Here is a 7,261-nt window from a genome sequence, read left to right as displayed (position 1 = left end):
AAGAAGGAATGCAGGCAGTTCAGAGGGGACATCAGTAAGGACTTGGGCTGCCAGTACACTGTAGAGGTTGGTGCAATGGAACTGCAGGATGGAACACATAGTGGCTGTCAGATTGTCAACAAAGACACTCAGATGTACCTCAAATTCCTTTGTTGAAGGGGGCATCTAGTATTATTCAAAAAAATACAGGAAAAATTCTACCTAAGTACAGGATACAGATACGTCTACTTAATCTCCACTCAAACAGAGATAGAGAACACTTTTATTATTAGATCAACAGTCTCTTAAGTGTAGCTGCTACATGGCACATGGCAAAACAAGTGGAAGAGAGACCAGGCAGCAAACTTTCCTACATTTGCCAATGTTGTGAGACTTTTGAATTTTTTTAAACAACCAAAACACACTGGCAGAGCAACAAGGAGTTAATGAAACTAATGAAAATGCCACACAGATGGAGTGTCCTGCAGCCGGGTGCTGTGCTGGGGTTTGAGATGAGGAGGTGCACTGCAGCTCAAGGGTCCTGGGAGAGACATAGGGAGGTCACCCTCAGTCCCTGCTTGGTATGTTCCTTACTGTGAAACAGCTTAGTGCTCCATGGGAGGAAGCAGTACCCAGGGACTGACCCTATGGACTAAGTATCAGAGCAGTTAAGCAGGGATGGAGGGATCCAGACAGCCTTCAGTCTTTCAGTTAATCACTTCATCAAAGTGGAACAGCCTAAACATTAAAAATCGGTAAGAAAGCATCCCAAAATGCTCATTAACCTGGTGACTGGAGGAATATTCAGGTCCCACAAGAAAGCAAAGGGAACAGTAATCATAGCTACAAGATGAAGAGTGGCATATTGCCCTTCCCCACCCAAAAAAAACCCAAAACAAAACAAAACAAAAAAGTGTCTTTCTCAAGGGAAAGTTTTCCTTCACATCTGTTCCAATAATTTAAGTAAAATTTACAGAATATTGGAGTAATCTCAAGACTGCTTTTCTCAATTGTTGAATTATTTGCCATGAAAAAAAAAAAAAAAAAGGAGAAGGCAGAGGGAATATACAATCCCAAACTGCAGCTCTTTAAAAGAGATGGAGCTGAAGATGACCTCAGAGAGCAGAATCAGACTCTTCTCCTGCTCCTGGGGAGCTCAGAGAAGTGGAGGCATTTTAGCAGTGTCCTCCTGCTGCTGTTTCACATGACAGCAAAGACAAGAGCTTGTGGTCCTTCAGTTTGGTTGCAGCTCCAACTGCAAAGGTGGGTGATGCTGGACATATCTGTCAGGGCTTCACCAATGCTGTCACACCTAGCGGTTGGGTGAAACCCTTTCCCATCCTTCCCAGAAGTATTTTGTAAAGGAATAACATGGAATTTTGTCTTCCACTTGGCACTTATCCTGCCTCCAATGCAGTAAGATGTTTTTAAGATAAAAATATTGCTTCAATTGAAAAAACATCACAATCAGAGTTTGTTACAAGCTTACAGATCCTTTTCAAACTAAACCTAAGCAAAGATCACAAGATTTTGGTGTCAAAAATCTGAATTTTTTCTTTGTCTGCATAATGCCCCATGCAGTGGGGTTCCAACCTATCTGGGGTCTCCAGATGCTCTGAAAATAAAATAAGATACTTAAAATATTAATATGTCAATAAAGCTGATTGTGTTAGTGATTATGCTGCTGTTATAGTAATACTCCTACTGATTAGTAGTGTCAATAATTGTAAGAGTAAAGTAATAATAAGCACAATGGAACAAAACCTGACTTTTAAAAATGGAGATTCCTGGTGCCTCTTGCATTTTGAGCTGAAATTCAGAAAACAGCCCTATCATCTCTATTTGCTGAAAGAATGGATATTAGCCTGTGAAGGCTCATTAGTTAACAGGTCATCAGAAAGTTTGACAAAAGGCAGTACACTGAGCATTAACATATTTGTAGCAGTGCCAAAGGACAGTATCAGGATAGGCAGCTTTAAACACATCTTCATACTACTTTTTTTTTTTTTCCCACCTAAAAATAAATCAAAATTGTCTACTTCAGTAACTAAAAATAGGTGCTCTCAAGTGTTTAAAAACCTACTGTTGACCATGACAGTCCAAATGCAAGAAAGAGTCAACACTGACAGGGACTCAAAGCAAAACCTCAGACATTAATAACTCCAGTTTTAGGGAAGTTCTAAGGCTGGGTCATATATATATTTCACATAAGAGAGTGGTGCTCTCTGAGCTTCCTTTGTCCTGAGGACTTTCACAGTCCTGCCAACCAGGGTTTTGCACCTATGTAACAGGCACAGAGGCTCAATCACCTACAGCACAAGGATGGTGCCTGGCTTGCTTTTGGCTCTCAGCCACCAGCCCCAGGACTGGCTCTGTCTCTGTTGTGGAGGTCCCTGAATAGAAGCCTGTTGCTCCAGGGAGTGGCCTTGTATGGCAGGCACCCATGTATCCCTCACCTGTCTGCCACTGCAAAAACAAGCTCCATGACATGAAGACCTGCTCAGACCTCCCCGTCACGTTGAGCCTCGATGCCTACTTCAGCCTCCAGCTGCCTCCTGTTGTTGTTGTTGCTTCCTTGGGAGAATCACGGGAGATGTCACCACCCATGTATGAAAACAAAACTCACTTTATGTTACATCAGTAGCCTATTGACATGGAACAGCACACTAAGCTTTCTTGATCATAAATAAAAATGATTAGCCTAACTGATTGTTGTATATTCATCATTCTTGATACCTGGCAAACATTCTGGTTGTCAAGCAGGTAATATCTGATACATCTGCCCTGTTGTTTATCTCTCAGGCTACGCTAACTCAGGCAACCCCTCCTTGCCTTCATTCTTAGCCCAGTGTCTCAAATGGCCTGATTGAAAATATGGCCATATTTGCATTTTTTTTAATCATATTTTTTTTAACTCCGACAGTACTAGGCTAGTAGTGAACGTATGAAAACTTATAAAAACTACAGCTCATACTTAGTACCATTATTAATTCCAACAGTTGCTACCTGCTAATATAATAAACACTTGCTTAGGGCTATGTTCAGACTAGCTAAAATAACACCTAACACTCAAGCCCTGGAGCCAAAGTTCAGGGGAGCAGGAGCAGTTTGGGTTGGCTCTCCACAGAGCTTTTAAAGACAAATAGTCACAGTGTGCACATTAGGGGCTTTATAAATACCTGTTAGAAAACATAACCTTTACATCTCCGTTGGCTGGGTAGAAAGCCAGCTCTGCAGCTCTGGATAGCAAGCAGCTTATTCAGCTCTCAGCTCCCTTGAGTTTACAGTTTGTAACTGACATAAGAATAGCTGGTGTGAGGGAGCAGATAGGATGCTGCTTCAAGGGCCATGTCCAGATAAAGTGTCATTTTAGCTAAGCTTGCATCTACTACCTATAAAGTCTGACAGACATTTACCAAACCCTTTCAGAGCAATTTAGAGAGCTTACTCCAGGTGCTGAGTGCCATCTTGTACCTTGGCATGGACTCAGAAGGTAAACAGTTCTTACCTGATCATGACCATTTCTGATCAGTTAAACTATGTTTTGTACATCTAAAAATAAATGAAATGCACCTCTGATCCCAGTTTTCAGCTTTTACAATTAACAAAGACAAAATTGTGGTTCTTTGCCCTTCCACTAAGATACAATTAATTTTCATTTAGAACTGTGAAAAACAAGAACAGTAACCAAAATATCAACCTTAAAAGAAGATTGTTTTTTACCCTAATCTCTTTAGGCACTGCTGGAAAGAACATACGCAAAAAATAGAGAAGATCTTCAGTGTTGAGTCCCACTTGGGTCTGGGTGTCAGCCTCCCAAAACAGATGGAATACTGTTCATCCTGTCCTGGGGTCATTAGTTTTCCCAGTTCTTCCCTCAAAATTACCACAAGCTATAACATGGCCACGAACTAAACATGGAAGGAGAGAGACAGAGGAGCAAACTGACATTTCCAGGTGATGAGCAGACAATCAGTTGTGCCAGTCCAAAAGCAGTGGGGCCACAGATTAGGCAGGAACAGAACAGACAGTGTTGTCAGATCAAGTGGAGACAAATGGCCCCTACAAGCTCCCCCCAGAGGTGAGAATCTGGGTAGGGGGAAAGGAGGAACAGCACTGTAATTTTTTGGGCTTTTTAGTTTCAGAAGTAGCAACTCCAACACTACACGATGCTTCACTGACCATATATGGCCCTTGCCTCTGGCACAGTTGGCTTCTGCAAGAAGAAAATGTGTGGATGTGCATCCCTTTGGCTGAGTTTGTGTCAGGAAGCTGTTCTTCACTGACTCTACACTTCACCAGGATCCCAGACCCTTGATTACAGCTTGCCCAGATGAGTAAAGATCACAAAGAATCCAGGGATTCAGGGATTTTTTACTTCATTTGTTGTTTACTCCACTTTAAAAAGTCCTGCTGATTCACCCTGGGAAAAACAATTGCAAGCAACTCCAGAAGGACACCAGCTCATGGAGCTAGTCTGGAGAGGTGACCAGGAGCACAAGTGAACATAAGGAAGAACTCAGCAGAAAAGAAGAATAGATGACAAAATGAAAATGCTACAATACCAAGTGGGAATGACTGTTTCCAATCAAAAGCAACTGGAGAATTTGGAGTTGAAAGTCACTGGAGAAGGTACTGAATGAGGAAACTGGAACTTGAGATAGGAGAGCTGAAAATGAGAGGATTAAGATGGTTGGACATGGAGAAAAGAATTGGAACAAGCAGCCAGATTTTGCACAGAGCAAGTCAGAAGGATGCGTTGATCCTGTCAGCAGTGCTTCTGAAACTACCAGCAGGAAGTTTTAGACTGTGCCAGGAGATAGACCTACAAAACTGCAATTGAGTTAAAAAAACAGAGGGCGCCTTCACTCTTGGTCTAACAGAATTTTGCAGCCTTGGAGTTCTTGTAACATGCTCTCTGTGAGTATATGTTTGTACTTTATAGCACTGGATGGGGTCAATCTACGCTACACTAGAAGCTAAGTGTGCAGAACCAGGAATTTCCTTCTTTGCAATTTCTGCTTCTGACTCTTCAGCTGGAAAAGTTCATTGGCTTGTCTTGCTTGTGCTTCACTTTACAGCATCTAATCTCATATATGATCAGTTGTCAGACAAGGCTCGTCAGAGCTGTCTCATCTCCATTACCTGTCCCCCATCCCAGTTTTTCAAGCTTACTGCTCCACCAGTTTCTACTTTCTGTGGGAGGAGACCTTACATCACCTCTAGAGGACTGGCTTATTTTTACCTACACTAAATTTCATTGTGCTATGTTTTCTACATAGTGTAAACACTGATGTATTGCTTACTGTTCTTCTTGTCTCAGTGGGGCTGAGATCACCAGTTTAGTTTCCTTTGGAGATCTCACCTTCAGCCCTGAGGCACCATTCAGCAGAGTCCTCAGCAGGCCTCTCCTTGGCCGTGCAGGTCTCAGGGGCCACCAGATAGCCAGGTTCTGCTGAAGTGGCTGGAGAACAGACCTGACAACAGTACTAAGAGGGAACACTAAGAACAGTACATATAACCCCAGCTTTCCAGTCTTGCTTCACAAACAAGAACAAGCTCCTTGTACAGCACCCAGTGGTGTGCAGACACATCACAGCCTGGACAGAGCACCTTCCCTGTGGCTTCAGGCAATTACACACTGACCTAGCTATGGATTAGCAGTAGCCAAGTGGCTTCGATGTTGCCCCCAAAACACTAATGGAATAACAGTCTTTTCCTCTCTCCTGTGTATTCCAGTGGAAGCCCTCTTCTTACCCCCCTTCAAATGCCAAGTCCCCAAGCTAGGACTCCCATCTCATGCCTAGCAGGATTTCTGATTCTCTCATTTCCCAAGCTTTTGCTGCTCCACACACAGCTCCAGACCCTCAATTCCTGTTTCCCAGCTCCTCCTACAATGATTTTACAGAAGAAGAAGTGACTGCTGACCTCTTCCATACTCCATGTCTACAGCCCCTTTTCCTTACCTTCCTGGCCTACCCCTCTCCCACATCCTCAGCTAAAAGTACTGACTCCAGCACTAGCTGAATTCCTCCCCAGATTGCTCTAGAGATGGCTACAGAGCAGATATCAGAGCCAAACCTGCCACCATACACAAGACCAAGCTACCATATGTGGACTGATTCTTGCTCAGCCACAAAAGCCCCCTTGCTCACCCACATGATCCCTTCACAGCAATTTCCTCTTTATCTGTATCTAAATGCTGCTGAAGTCCATGCAGTCCCAAGAGAGTAGGCAGGACCAGCTGATATCTTCTGGCCACCTCAAAACTAAGACATATGGAGAGAATAGCTGATGAATTTTGAGATGTATCATGTGACAGGTTCTTTTGGCTCTGGGTGTCTGGAATGAGGGGGATGAGGTGGAAAGGGTCTCAGATGGTTAGCTTTCTAGTGGAGGTTTAAATATGCCTAGCCATGAATCATTCTTGTCTTTGCTGACCACAGAGCATCACATCTGTTGTTTTTATGGTAAAAAAAAATAAAAATTAAAAAGAAAATTACTAATACATCCTTATATAGAAAAGCCACTTGTGTCAAGCCTAAAGAACAGTCTGCTAATTGGACAAAACCATGGCTCATAATAGCATTTCAGCATTTCTCCTGCTTAATGTTTGTGTTTTGGTTAGTTACTGAAGGGTGTTAACCTAGAAGTGGTCACCACAAGGGTTTGAAGTTACAGTAACACTCTATTAAGCAGAACATGGCAAATTCACTTCACACCTGGCTTGCCAGTGGTAGCATTTCACGCTCCGAAGGCTGCCAGCCAAGCCAAACAGCAGCACAGGGATCCATGTAATGACTGACAGTTTTACAGCCAGGAAAGCGAGCAACATTCTTCCATCTCTTGAAGAAAGCATGAGGGGATTCAGGTAAAAACTGTGAACAAACCATGTCCATATATGCCACTCAGATAGGTCTTCTTTGCCAGCGCTCATTGTACAGGCACACACACACCTGTGCTCTGTGATGGGCAAAGCCCCTCAGTGCCTGTGACAATAACAGCAGAGTGCCAGACTTCATGTACCATGTGAAGCTCAGCAGCAAGATTCAAATCTCAACAGAGATAAAAAAAACATGATAAAAGCACATAAAACACTGAAGCTGCCACAAGAGATCAAGAGAAAGTGTTGGCTTGTAGGACTTAGCCTCACCTTTCTTAGCTATCACTGAGTTAGAGCTCATGAGGTTTCAATCACACTCTGGATAATACTTCTGTGCACTCCAGAGCACTCCTCATAGCTGGGTCTGTAGTTTTCAGTCCTTAATGCCCCCTTTCCCTA

Source organism: Chaetura pelagica, unplaced genomic scaffold (assembly GCF_000747805.2).
Source record: "Chaetura pelagica isolate M959 unplaced genomic scaffold, ChaPel_1.0 scaffold105, whole genome shotgun sequence".
NCBI lineage: Eukaryota > Metazoa > Chordata > Aves > Apodiformes > Apodidae > Chaetura > Chaetura pelagica.
Note: the sequence above shows the minus strand (reverse complement) of the source record.